The 15,068-nt window shown below is 38.4% G+C and overlaps 1 long non-coding RNA gene across 1 annotated transcript; it reads left to right on the forward strand.

The window, feature by feature from the left end:
- Positions 1 to 2,000: 2,000 nt before the first annotated feature.
- Positions 2,001 to 3,610, forward strand: LOC125022871. Its single transcript, XR_007114497.1, has 3 exons — positions 2,001 to 2,431; positions 2,544 to 3,212; positions 3,305 to 3,610. It is a non-coding gene; the product is annotated as an uncharacterized LOC125022871 (long non-coding RNA).
- Positions 3,611 to 15,068: the final 11,458 nt, after the last annotated feature.

Below are 15,068 nucleotides of genomic sequence, written 5' to 3' on the forward strand. Positions count from 1 at the left end.
CATCCAACGACAAAGCCTGACAAGATCCAGCTCATCATGAATGTGAGACTTTTAAAAAAAAAAAAAATAATAATAATTATTTAATAATTATAAACAACACAGTTTTGGACAGTATTTGAACCCTGAGGCAGTCAGGACAGCTGAAATTTCATAATTTACTGTAAATCTAATTATTTTTGAAGGATGATTTGCGCTGGAGTGAAGCTGATGTGACTCTGTACGCTGTATTTGAGAATATTGCCAGATTTGAGAGGAAACATGTTATTTGTATCATTACACTGAGCTGATAAAACACTTATCCACATATTATAATCTGCCTCAGCTAACTCTCATGTCCAATTAGGGCGAAATGTGGATGATAAAATTTAAGTTCAGTACAGTTCAGGTACACCATGAGACCAAGACTAATTTACATTTTATTAACTTTTTGCTGGAACATTTGGCACTACATGACAGGATTTTATAAAACAACGTTTTCAAGATATCAACAGAACAGTCCAGATTTATAGTTTTAAGATTTCTAAAGTACATTAAGCCCATCATGTATCTGAAAGTTGTACTTGTTTTTATAATATTGGTGTTATTTAGTTTGTATTCTCATGTTTGTGTCTGTAAATGTGCATTAAAAAGCATTAATGCTGATATTGACATATTTTCTAAAATAATTATCACAAATATATGAGAACTATTCACTTCAGCACTGTGTGGTTTCATCATTCTTAATAGGAAGTTCATGTTTGGATTTAACTAGTTTGAAGAGATGCTGTTGGGTCTCCACTGTAGATTTATTTTTTAAATGAACGTGTATTTTTCAAAAAACAACAAAACATTTTTTTTTTTTTAATAGAGGGTAGGACATCACAGCTAGTGAAGTCTCCATGGTTACGGCCACTGAGCAGCAAAAAGTGACAATTGAGTGTGGAGATTAGCAGCATTAGTTTGAATCATAGGCTTTAATAGCGTCTAAATTGTCAAATTAATTTTAAAAAATGATTAGCAATTTTCCGATTGATTGTACCAACAGATTTGAAAAGCAGTCAGTGATATATTCTTATAGATATATCTGACTGCTAAAGAGAAGAAAATGGATCGCTTATTAAGAAACAACTGGAATCCAGGCACAAAACCTGGTTTTGTGGTTCATATTTAGTGTCCAGTAATATTAATTTATGCTGTATTTGCTGATGAAGTCATACCTGTAGTTACTTCTTAAGTTACGTTCTGGACGGCTGTTTACCGTCCAGTCGGACACTATAAGGATGGCTAATCTTACTTCTCAGTAAAGCTCTTAGCGTTAGCATCTTGTATTTAGCTACATTTATCATAATGAAATGAACCTACACTAACTGAAACTGAAGCTAATCCACTAAATCCATACAAGTTCATATGGATCATTGTCGAATCCAATTGTCCTTAATTAGATCTGATAATCCACATTTTTCCCGGTCTCGCTGTATTTACTGCTATATATTGTTTTTGATTTACATGCTTGTATTTGCATTTTACACAGCACTCCAACCATATTGTTATTTTTCTATATTATTTAATTTTTCTGTAAGTTATGTAGTCCCTTCTAACACCAGATGTCTGTACTACTATAGTGTGACAGCGGACCAGCTTTCAATACAAGGAAGAGGAAGAGGGTCAGCAGCGGTCTGGAGACAGCTAAAGTATGTAGCACCAAGTGAACCACACCACGTGTAGTTACACCAAGTGAACCACACTAAGTGTAGTTAACCAAATGTAGTTACTCATTCACTAACTGCTGTCAGTCAGAAGCATACATTACTTGAACTATTCAAGTAATGTATGCTGTATTCAAGTAATGTATGATGGTAATTTGTACCAGGATAGTGACCTTTACTTTCTTTATATTACACCATACAATAATATGAGTCCACTGGTAAATAATAAATAATATAATAACAAATTAATTTTATAGTGGGAAACAAGACACAGTCATTCGCAGTTTCTATATTTCCAACTCACTGTGTTCCAATCCAACAAATTTAAAGACTACCTTCTACAAGCTGTGTTTTAAAAGTAATGCAGTCTGTCCTAGAAGACATCTGAGTCTAGATAGATACTCATGTACTACAAACACACGTAAACATGTGTGAGTAGTCTAAAGTCAAATGTGTGTTATTTAAAGTATGACACAACCGACATCTCTTTCACAGAAGCCGCGTGCTGTTTCCGGGTCCCAGCCTCCCACACCTCCTCCTGACCTTCTCCAGGTCTCAGGTTTGCAGGCCAGCCCTCAGCCTTCCTCTCCTGCCGCAGAGCTGCAGGTCCCCCAGCCTGTGTCTTCCACCCGTGATTGTGTCCAGCAGGATACAGTCACACAAAGCGACACAGCACTTAAGATCCACGGTTACTCTCTTGAAGAGTACGAGAAGATTTACCACTTTGTGGTGGATGACATGCTCAAGTAAGTTTGTAAATTACAACTGAATTTTAAAGCACGACATTAAGACTGATGATTAAGTTCTGAATCACATTTAACTTTAATATTTCTTTATTGTGTCCTTGTGTCCTCACAGATATAAAACTGGCAGACCTCGGCCCTACACCCTCCAGCATGGGAGAGTAATTAAACAGCGCCTGTGCGAAACATTGGGTCGTCCAAAGATAACCACAAAAGAAGGGCCTGATAGACTCTTGGTAATCGAAGAGTCTCACAGTAAGGATGTCTACCCACCACTGATAAATGTGGATATCTCTAGAGAACCCAGACCTTGGGTACTCTTCACTAAGGGGTCAAAATGAAGAAGAAAATACTAGTACAACATCAGATGATTGTTGGAAACGATGTTGTACTAGTAAAGACTCCAATCACTGTAAATACAAACCACTTGTGCTGACTTCGGTTTACGTCTTAAACTCCACCTACAACTGGGAGATTTAAAAAAAACACTTCAGCCTGACTCCACCTACATCCAGCCAGCAGCAGTCTCAAGATCCTCGTCCATCCAACCAGTCTCTGCTCCAACATCTAGGCCGCAAATAATAAAAGACACCGACAACATCAAGTCCAAGTCCTCTTGCCTCAACTCCTACTGCAAGACATCAGCATCTGCTGAATATCCACAGCCTCCTACCAGCCTCCTCCATCATTTTCAACTTGTGTTCTCCGTAACAACGAGCTTCAAGACCAGTCCACCTGCTATCACCAGCTGTAACAGCAGCCTCCAGCCAGACTCCAAACATCAGTGAGTAGTCAAAAGTGAAATGTGTGTTATTTAAAGTATGACACAACTCAATATCTCCTCAACAGAAGCCATGTACTGCTGACTCTCCACAGGTCCACAAGGTCGACCTCCGCTCCCAGCCTCCTACAACTTCTCCTGACCTTCTCCAGGTCTCAGGTTAAAAGCCCAGGCCACAGTCTTCCTCTCCCAACCCAGAGACATGCTCAAGTAAGTTTGTAAAATACAGCTGGATTTTAAACCATAGTGATGAGACTGCAAATACATATATAGACACCAAGAATCAAAAAGTCACTACCAAAACTGTTCTCCAGCTTCAACAACCATCCGAAACGTCTGTCTCTGCCTCCAGTGTCCACCTGCTCCTTCCAGCCTCCTTCCTGCCATCATCCACAGCTTCCTCCACCTGAAGCCACAGTCTCCACCTACAGCCTCTTTGAACTTTAATAAACCACAGCAGCCATCTAAACAACTGCCTCTAATTTTACTTGACATTCCTCTTCTTCCTCTGATCTATAAGACAAAGACAGAAGACACTTGACCTCGCAATGTGGGAGCTTATCTTGCATTTAACTGTATATGTTACAGTATATGTATAATAGTTGATTTGATTTATTTGGCAATTTCATTTAAAATAACACCAGCTGTGACAAAGCAGAAAGAGAAAGAAGAAAAAGTAGAAAGTAGAAAAGGAAAAGAAGTCAGGATAACAAGGACTGGGTCAGAACAGCAGATCTAACATGGCAAGAATGACATACATTAATCAAAGAGTCATTCAATTACACTCGACAAGTTTTTCTCTCTATTAACAATAGAGAGAATCACTACCTCAATGCAATGATGTACAATGTTTGGTCCGTCTCACCACTCAATTAAATCAAGCTAATTCAAATCTGTGTTCATCAGAGGTAAATTTATCATGAATATGTCAATAGACTAACCACATCTCTCACTGGCCCCTCATCTGATCACTTAGAAGTCTTGGTCTCTCTACAAGAAGTAGAATAAATAAGCTGCAGTGGAAAACTAAATCCAAACATACATGATCCTGTGTGAAAAAGTAATTGCCCCCTAAACCTAATAACTGGTTCTTAGCAGCAACAACTGCAATCAAGCATTCATGATAACTTGCAATGAGTCTTTCCAGCGCTGACTTTTAGCCCACTCATCTTTGCAGAATTGCAAAATTCCCTCGGCCTATCTCCCTCCTAATGCAGTCAGTTAAATACAATAAACAGGATCCGCAAAATCCAGACTGAAAATCATATAGTAATTTGTATGAGGACAGGTAGTGGTCAGTCTGATTAAAATGGTCTCAAAGATCTTTGACAGGTAGCACAAGATGAAAGGTCTATAGCTTCCATGGTCCAGTCTTTGTTGTAATGTTAAGGCACATTAGTTATTGTTCAGGATAGACATAAAAACCTGTACTGTACTGTGAACATAACACAGACAAAACCTCCTGCTGATAGATAGATAGATAGATAGATAGATAGATAGATAGATAGATAGATAGATAGATAGATAGATAGATAGTGTTCCTACTCTGTGTCTTCCTAGAAATTCATTTAAAGTCATTTTTCATTCTAGAAAAGCCAGCTGAAATTACATAATTAAAACTGCACTACTTTACATTGACATTACCTATTCTGAAATGAATTTAGAAGACAAAGATCACATCATAAATATAGAATATTCCCTACTCTAGTCTCTTCTTCCCGAAATGTTTTGTTTTTGCATTTGCAAGAATTAATAACATCTGCCTTCAGAAAGAAGAACAGTGAGAGGAGTGAGCAAACTGGTCCTGTTCACGAGGCGCTGAACACTGCAGAGGAAGACCTGGTGGCAAACATTGATGAGGGATCTGAAGATGAAGGTAAAGGACACATTTAACACAATGAACACACATTTCAAATAACAAATATATTTGTTCCATGTGACATTTACTGTACAGCTAAACAGGTCTTTAAATGATCATTGTACTACTGACCATTAATTCATTAATGAAGCAAATCACTTTCTATTTTTCCGCCTCTGTATGGATCACTCTATACAGAGAATAATGTTAAAAAAAAAATCTAGCAGCATGTATGGACATTTGTATCTTTTTTGATGCATCATATAATCTTTCAAATAATGATATATTCTGCAATCCTGGTGACTTGAACATCCGTTCTTATATTTTCATCTTCTAATCTGACGTCGGGTCGCAGTGGCAACAGAGTAAAGGTGGTATTCCAGACACCCCTCTCCCTAGCAACACATTGCGGGTTTTTCTTTCATTAACCGAGGGGTACCAACAATTTTGTCCACGTGTGTATATGCAGCGCCACAGACAAGGAAGAGAAGCGGACGACTGCTCTGGTAGTAGACAAAAAGTAATGACATAGGTAAGCTGTAGCAAGTACAAGGGAGGAAAACCTGTTGTTTGGCGCTTGAGATGAAACTGTTCACAACACGGCATTTGCAATTTCATGATGGCCCACTGCTACATTATAATTGCTGCAACCGCTTCAGAGTTGGGGCCAGACGAACAGTAATAATATAGACCCTTACGGTTATCATTACTTTGTGGGAATAATTAATCTCCTAACGTGTCTCAGCCCACAGGGCGGCTGCCGGTTTATCAATAAACAACACCCGAGGTGATCATAGCCTATAAGTTTAACACCACACACTAACGTGTCCTTGTTTGTTTACAATCGTCTCTCCCTCAGCGCTCATGCTCTCACTACGCTACGATCAACTTAACTACAAAGAATAGCCTAAATGTTAAATATTCGCCATTTTTTTCATTGTACACAAAACAAACTAACAGTATACTGTATCCATTCTAATCCCAGATGTGTGACGCCAAAATTTTCATTTTTATTTGAAATTAATATCGGTTCTACATATCAGCTATCGGTTTCGCTTGGTTATTAATAATCTGTATCGGCTCTGAAAAATCCACATCGGTCGATCCCTAATTTAAAGGATTTGGCATCGCTTACTAACATGCTGTGTGATAGACAGGAAAAAGAGAGAAGATGACACGTGGTACAGGTGAAGGCACACACAGGATGCCACATGCACGTGTTACATGTACTTAGAGTTACAGTTCACTGAGTCCCGGAGCACCACAGAAAATCATGAATTTGACTGAGAACATACTGTTTTTCCAGCGCACTGCTCAGTATTAATATGTCAGCCTGTTAAGTGTTTAAGAGGGGACAACAACATGGAATATGATAGCCAAAGAGGCGAATCTGTTACTGGAGTTGGTGGAATAACTTCCATCAGTCATGGTGTGGGAGCTCAGATGAAGCGCAAGATGATTGAAACTTTTTTTTCATTTTAGCATTTAGCATTTAGTAGCACTGTATGGCCGTGGTAGAGTAATATTTAAAGGTGGCGCCACTAATTGAGAAAGACTGTTGGTATTGGCCGAATAAACACACCACTCCCTGCAGAAGCTCAGCGATTCATGTAAGCCCATCGTCAAGCCAATGACAACACGGTGTGTTATGTGACTAATGATGCCTTAAGGTCAAACTTTGTGGTTTTGACATGTGAAGTCATGTTCACAAAATACGAGAGGAGTTCAAGATGACATGAACCGTGCGTCTTGAGTTTTTTGCTAGGCAGTTGTTTGTTTATAGAAGGCATTGATACAGTTTAGCGAGCAAATGAGCTTAATGTAGGAAATGAAAAGTCAAAAGGATGAAGCCTTTAGGAATATAGCAAAAATTACGTCTCACCATTTACTTCTGCCATTTTTGGCCAAACCAGCAAACCACTTGAAGGCAACATATCTAATGCTACCTAGCAGGTAGCAGGTTAGCGAACTTTGCTACAGTTGCTATGGCTAAGCTAACATGCAGAAATGACATAACACACATACAAAATAAATCTATCTATCTTTCTATAAATAAAATAATAATTTTTACTGGAAATGAATATTAGTTCTACATATCGGCTATCGGTTTCGCTTGGTTATTAATAATCTGTATTGGTATCCGCCCTGAAAAATCTATATCGGTCCATCCCTACTTGCAAGCACGAAAAAACGACCCTTACTTACAGAAAGAAAACGGTCTAAACAACGGTAAAATATTACTCACCAAATGAGTGTGCCAAGCACAAGAATGCTGAAAATAAGGTTAACGAGTGCCGTTGCAGGGATTAGGTCCAGCTCCTCGTCCGTTGTGGGTATGTTGTTGACCGTCAAACGTAGAGAGGAAGGGAAAAAAAGCGGGCGAGTTTTCAAATCCATAACCGAAGCAAAAGTACTAATACCACTCCGTAATACCACACGTACAGATCCTGCAGTGAAAATTTCAATGAAATAGAAACATATAACCACAAAAAGAAATATTTAAAATATTAAAAGTAAAAGTAGCATACTACTTATTATTATATATCACGTAGGCCTATGTATTATTACATAATCATAAGAATTCCATGGTGATATGGACGATGATGATGATCTCGATGGTGGATTGTGTTGTTGTGTGTCCACAGCGGACATTGTGCTGTTGATGTGCATATCCCAGCAGTGGAGAGTGTGATCAAAACTGTCCTTGTTGTTGTTCGTTAATCAGAAAAACAAATCTGTTCTTGTTCACTCCTCACAAAATCCAATCTAAATTGTTCTTGTTCACTAATCAGAAAAATAACTAATCTAAACTGCTCTGGTTTTAGCTATTTTTTAAGTTGATGTTATGTAATACCAACTGACCTGTAAACGGACTAAAGGCGTCTTTTCTAAAACACAAGGCACTGCTGCTGTGTGCTGCAATGCACGGCATCGGCGACGTCAAAGTCTGTCTTAAGTTTCCACACCTTTCCCAAGAACAAGGAGTTGCAAAAACGATGGATTATTAGTATCAGGCGAGACAACTTCACTGTCAACGACAGCTCTCAAGCCTGTAGTATGTATATATATATATATATATATATATATATATATACATGGCATTCAGATTGAGATCCCTAATGCTTTCTTCACACTAGTCTTGACATTATCAATTAGTCAGTATTGAAGTGCTGCTCAAGCACTACTTGTGCGTTTAAAAAAAATATACTTTGCATACTCCCACAAAGCCTGCACCCTCTGCCAACTGCATGCTTTTGGTAAATGTCCCTGTACAGAAAAATAATCGTCCAAGTAAGCAGCACTGGCAACTGTTTGACTTCAAGATTAAGTTGGTCTTTCATGTTCGAGACAAACAATCAAATGACTGGTTGGCACTTCACACCGTATCACCGGAGCGCGGAAAAAATGTAAAGCTCAACTTTCATTTGTGGATCGTCTTCCACTGAACTGCAGTCAGTTAAAAAAAAAACACCTTCACTCAGCAAAATGGCTCTTTATATTTGGACTCTGAGAAATGTGAGAAATATTTTACCACGTTTTACCAAAAATTCACGTTTACTGGGAACACTTTAAACTGTATGTACTCACCATGTCTACAAGGTTCAGTGCAACATTAGCTCCAACCAAAGCATAGAGGGACATTAAAGGAATAGGGTTCATGTTGAAAAATACTGGAACTGACTTTAATCGTGAGAAGCTGTTCTGGGCATACTTAATGACTTTTTCCTTTGAGTACTTCAAGAACCAAACCAGTGTCTTTCACGGTATGCAAAATTTAGTCTCTATATCTCACCTTTAATCTGGTTTAATTAGGGACCATGTGCAGTGAAACACCTCGCCCCGCGTGTGTTCTAACTGCTGTCCGTTTGAATTGCACGTGTTTTCTGTGTCAACACGCTCCCCTATGTCTATTTCCTGTGCGTGTCTCGCCTTGTTTGTGCTGTCGTGGCGCGCAGTGGTAAAATGCCGCCACAAATCTGCTCCACTTCGCTTCGCATTGCCCACGGCTCATTTCCGCCGTATTAGCAAAAATGGAACCTGACCAGGAAGTGATGAGAGCCTGGAACAGAGGGGCAAAAAGAGAGGGATGGGTAACGGGCTGTTAAATGGGCTTAAGAGATGAGCAACATGCCTCGTCCAGGGTCCCGCATGAAGAGAGGCGCTGAGAGTTACAACAGTCTGTGGTGAAGCAGGAGGTTCATAGCTGGAAATGGAGAAGAAGTTTAGAGATTGACTGGAGTCTGTATTGTAATCCATTTAGTTTTATTACACAAAAGTAAGGTAATACGAAATAAATAATAATATTCTGCAATTCGCTTAGCATTTTACTATAATATGCACTGTAGCACATTCACACAAGTAACACAGTGATAAAGCACCAAATAAGGTAAAATAGAAACAGTAATAAAATAAAAAGTACATAAAAAGTAATTTAATTCAAAATAAGCTGTGATTTTATATAACTAATAAACCAACTAATATCATTTTATTAATTTCACAAACCATCAGAGGATTGCTTTAAAGAACTATTTTGGTATTATTTTGGTTCATTCTCAGCTGAAAGGTTGAAAGAAAGATTTATCAGGGTGCCAGAAGCGTGACGGGATGTAGAAATGTTTGAGCAGATGAAAGAGCTTTGCCAAAGATGTGATATTGTGTACAGGCACCACCATTGTGGTCAAGACCCAAAGACTGGACAAATAAAAGGCCAGTAGTCTGCATGACTGGATTTGCCAGGGGTAACTGGGAATTCCTTTTACTTTTGCAATTCGAGTGAACTGACCCTTTAAGCACTACTGAGGGCCTCTGTACCTCACTTTAAACAACCACTGCCTTAGGGGATTGTGTATGCTACCACTTGTTGACTGTTATTGAATGTAATCTGTAATTGCTTTTGGCATCTTTGGCCTGGAGCTATTATTGCATTACATGATTTAGTTGAATTTAGTCGGTGTAGCCATGTAGGAATGGTGCTCTTCTTTCAGATACACTGACCTTACGTTCAGGTCACAGAGCTAGGCAATTACAGTGAAAGCTACACAGCTTTGATGTAGCCCAGGACAGCTGCCCCTCTTTCCTGGTTTGCTTTGAGGTTGGGTTGACTCCACGGGTGTGAGTGAAAAAGGATGGGGAAGATAGGAAGTATTTCTAAATGTCCCAAACGTAACCCACTCCTTGTGCTTGACCTCGGCTCAAATGGAAAGAGGGTTATGGAATGGGGAAATACTCAGGGTCATGTTACATTGCTTTTGAGACTTCTGGTTCTGAAAAGGCTGGCAACAGTCTGATCGTTCCAAAACCTCCACAGGCTCCACATAATATGTTAGTGTGAGACAGAAAAATAAATAAATTTGCACACAATCAGAAAATCCTACAACCAATCAGAGCCATTTTATTGTAAATGATTTCAACTCCATGCTGCTCAGATGACGTGTCACAACTAAATATGTAAAGCTAAACCTAAAACCTAACCCTTATTTAAAGGGTTAACTTTATGGGGAGAAAAGCTAGACACAAACACACACCCCTATGCAGGTTTCAAGAAAATGTAGTGTTTGAATCAAATTCTTGCAGTATGTTATTTCCCATTGTCTCCCGCCAGCTGTTAAATCTAAAGCACTGTGTGTGAGTGAAACAAACACACTCACTAATTAAATCAAAGTGCAAATTCCTCTACTCATAATTACACTCTGACATATGGGAAGCTGCATTGCTTGAGTGGTAATGTTTGCCTAATCCTAGGTATCACTAGGGGGCAGACTTGCACCACATACAAAACCCCACTACTTTAGACACTAGACTTAGATGGGGAGAGACAGAAAAACATCAACATGTGTCAGGACTTTGGAGGCTGGATAAATTATCAGGCAGGTAGAAAATGTATCCTGTAAACGAAAGGATTGGGGTGGGAGATAAATATGCGCAGAGAAAACTGCTGAAGAGTTTGATAAATGGCACAGATACTTTTGGGAGGATTTCCTATATGCTATAAGATAGGATTTCAAAGTGAAGGGTGTGTCAAACTGTGTTTTTTATTTCAGCTTGGGACACGGTGACTTGCCTCGATTTTAGCTGCTGAGGAGAGGCTTGTTCCTGTTTAGGGGTTGGTGGAATAAAGAGGAGGTGTCAGCTTGGATAAAGGTGAAACAGATTCCTCAACCCTGCTGTCTGCCCCATTAAAAATGTATGATCATGAAGTCTGATAGAATGTCAGACTATCAAGGGGGATTTGGCTGTCTCTGTGTGCACAGGAAGTTTGTGTGTGAATGTGCAAAAGTCTGTCAAATTCATTCTTGCACTGATTGCATTTACTGACTGTATGAACACCACATTTTAGTTACATTCAAACAAATGAGTCACTGTCTGCACATCTTACCTATAATTAAATATTAGAGCTAAACATAATTGTGAGCTCTAGTGTTGGTAAGTTCAAGGGTTATTTTCTCTTGACATATAATAGGAATGGACATTTTATTCAACTAAACCGACCATGGTCGGTCATGTTAAGAATCAGTTATCAACTAACTGTTAAATGCAGGAATGGTAAACATGAAGGCAGGCTATTACTACAGTAGAGCTAATATTAACCATTTCAAATACTCTAGTGATATGTAAAATGCTAATGAACATAGCTAAAGTTTGTAAAATCCTCATTGATAATAATGATAGTTTCTAAAGTGGTCAGGTAAAGGTAGTAGGATACCAGGTGCAATATTTCCCAATGATTGCTACTTAAATAATCAAGTGATCATAAAAATGAATGAATTTCTTTTTTTTTTCTTTTTTTGTAACACGTTTGCAGTAAAATCACTGGACACTGTTCATCATCTGCTGGTGGTGGAAACCAGCAGCCTCTGAACAGCAGCCATCTATGACTGGAGCCACAGTATTTTCAGAAGAGTAATGAGCCATTGCATACAGCCAAGAAAGCACTGGCCCTAACTTAAACCCCCACAGAAAATCATCTGTTGAGAAATTATGGAGTTCCTCAAGGTTCTGTGTTAGGACCATTACTCTTCACATTATAAATGCTCCCTTAGGCAATATTATTAAAAACACAGCGTAAATTTCCTTTGCTATGCAGATGACAACCAGTGATATTTATGCATGAAACTAGATGAAACCAATAAGCTGATTAAACTCCAAGCATGTATTAAAGACATAAAGGGCTGGATGACCTGAAACTTCTATGACTTAAACTCTTAAGTCATTGTATTTGGCCCTCAGCATCTCAGATATTCATTATCTAATCACTTAATTTCTTGGGATGGCATTACCTTGTTGTTACATTTGACAATAATATGTCCTTTAATTCTCACATAAAGCAAGTGACCAGGGATACTTTCTTTCACCTGTGTAATATCACCAAAATAGGAACATCCTGACTTGATGCTGATGCTGAAAATTAATTATTCATTTGTGTCTTCCAGGCTTCCTGGATTACTGTAATTCATTACTGACTGTCTCTCAAAAAACTCAGTTGATTCAGAATGCCGTAGCAAGAGCATTGCCAGGAATAAACAAGAGAGATAATTTTACTCCAGTTTTAGCTTCTCTTAATTGGCCTGTGCCTGTTGGTGCAATCCAAAATAGAATTTGAAATCCTACTCCTTACATACAAGGCCCTTAAAGGCCAAACTCCATTATATCAAAATAATCTCATAGCACCATATCAAAACAGAATTGAACAGGTTTAATTAAGTTCAATTTTATTCATATAGCATCAATAACAATACAAATTGTCTCAAGACACTTTACAGAACCCAACAGGATCACTACAGTCTAAAAGAACAGGCTTACTTGTGGTTTCTAGAGTTTCAAAAAGCAAGTGATGGGAGGTAGAGCTTTCAGCTATCAAGCCGCCCTCCTGTAGAACCAGCTCCCAGACTGGGGTTGAGAGGTAGACCTCTTTAGGGTAAGGCTTAAGACTTTCTTTTTTGATGAAGCATATAGTTAGAGTTGGACTGAAACATTCCTTAGTTACCCTGCAATAGGCCTAGGCTGCTGGAGAAGATGCACTGTGCACATGTCCTCCAATTTCTCATCTTATTTCTTCTCTACTACTACTCATTCATGTGCTGCTACTGTGTAGCATGTTCATAGCTGTATCTCCCTGTCTCCATCTCATTTTCTCTCCCCTCCTCCTCCATCTTCTTGTGAGTCTCTCTGGTCTGGAATTGTGTGATTCTGTGCGAAGCAGAGTTCCATACTACTCATCAGTCCGCCCAATTTTCATGGCCTGCAGTTATCCACTTCTACCTGAAAGCATCATTCTCCAACCTGTCTATGAGACTTCTTATATTCAGTCATTACAGAAGCTCAGGGTTTCTTTTCTGGGGTTTTCATGTCAGGTTTTGTAAGATGTCTTGAGAAAATTTGTATTGTTATTAAAGCTATTTAAATTGAACTGAATTGAATCAAGTCTGACAATAATATAAGCAGGACGTAACTTCCAAATGCCAATTTTTTGTTTCATCTATTCAAAAGAAAATAAAATGTGATATTTATGACACAGTTCTACAATTCACAATTTGTAGTTCACAATTTGATCAATTCTTATTTAATAAATAGCGTGTAATGCCACAGTATGGAATAGAAACTTATCTGGTTACCTCAGCTACTTCTCTCTGCAGACTCGAGCCATAATGATTTAATGCAAACTTAAACACACACCTGATCTACATAATGGCAGTGACATTGTAGTTAATGTTAGTCCAGCTCCTTGAAACAGCTGCCCAGCTGGCACATATGCCATCAAACATTGTTGCAACAACTTTAGCAGTCCAGGGAATCTACCTAATGCTTTCAGTATTTACTTCTACTCCTAAAATTAAATTCAAAGTCATTGCTGATACAGTTCTTCACTTCAGTTTTAATCTAGTTAGACGCATGTGGAATTAGAGTCCTGCTGGTCCTGAATGTTAAAAGCTTTAGCAACAGCACTGCTACCTGACGCCTAGCTCCCGGCCTGTGTTAACTAGCTGCTGCTATGTCCACCTAATGCTAGTTTATCTCTAGACTCGCATGCAGTCAGGATCTCAGGGGAAGCTATTCATCAAGTACACCTCTGGCTTCTTCTCATTAAAATGAGAGCCCATGTAGTTTTGTTACTGGTCCTATAGCAGAAGTCTACACTATATTGTATGGCCTGCGTCATCTTCTCCACATGCAGTTAATATTTTTATGAATGAAGATATTAATAACTACAATTGATTGAAAGCATTATATAAGCATTATATCAGGGTAGGAACTACCTATTTAATATATTAAGCAGTAGGCTTAATATATTGAATTAAATACAATTATCATTTGATAATTGTATTTAATTCTAATTGATGAAATCCAAACACAAAAAAAATCACAAAAAAAAAAAATCTGAAACAATGGCAAGTGGACTTATAGAGTTTCTGGAAGACATTTCACCACTCATTCAAGTAGCTTCTTCAGCTCTAATGGACTGGTGGGGAGTTGGGGTTTAAATAGGGCCATCTGTTGATGTTTGCCCATCTAAAACTTGCACGACTATGCTCTGTGAAATCCTTAAATATTAATATTTTTGGAACAGGAAAAATTTTATTTTACAATGAAGTGTTCCTAAGTGAATGATGCAAATTATCTTGAAGGAACGCTGGTGTTCTGCATTAGAAACTCACACTTTTCATGACCTGTAGTTGTTTTGATCCCGTTTACCTCGATACTCTAACGACAGATGTCACGACTGTGCTGTAAATTGATGGCCGATTGTACCATATAATTTGACATAGATGGCTTCCTTTACTCCTCTTTCTTACCACTTTCTTTCTTACTCCTCTGTCTCTGAAGACAGATGGTCGAAGACAGACCACTCAGAAAGTGCTGCGTATCATTATTGATGCTCTTCCAGGTATCCATTATGATCTGATTCCTCCTCTTGCACAGGATGGGATGGCTAGGCATAATTTAAAAATAATAATAATAATAATAATAATAATAATAATAATAATAATAATTTCGGTATCTTC

Source organism: Mugil cephalus, chromosome 16, assembly GCF_022458985.1.
Source record: "Mugil cephalus isolate CIBA_MC_2020 chromosome 16, CIBA_Mcephalus_1.1, whole genome shotgun sequence".
Lineage (NCBI taxonomy): Eukaryota > Metazoa > Chordata > Actinopteri > Mugiliformes > Mugilidae > Mugil > Mugil cephalus.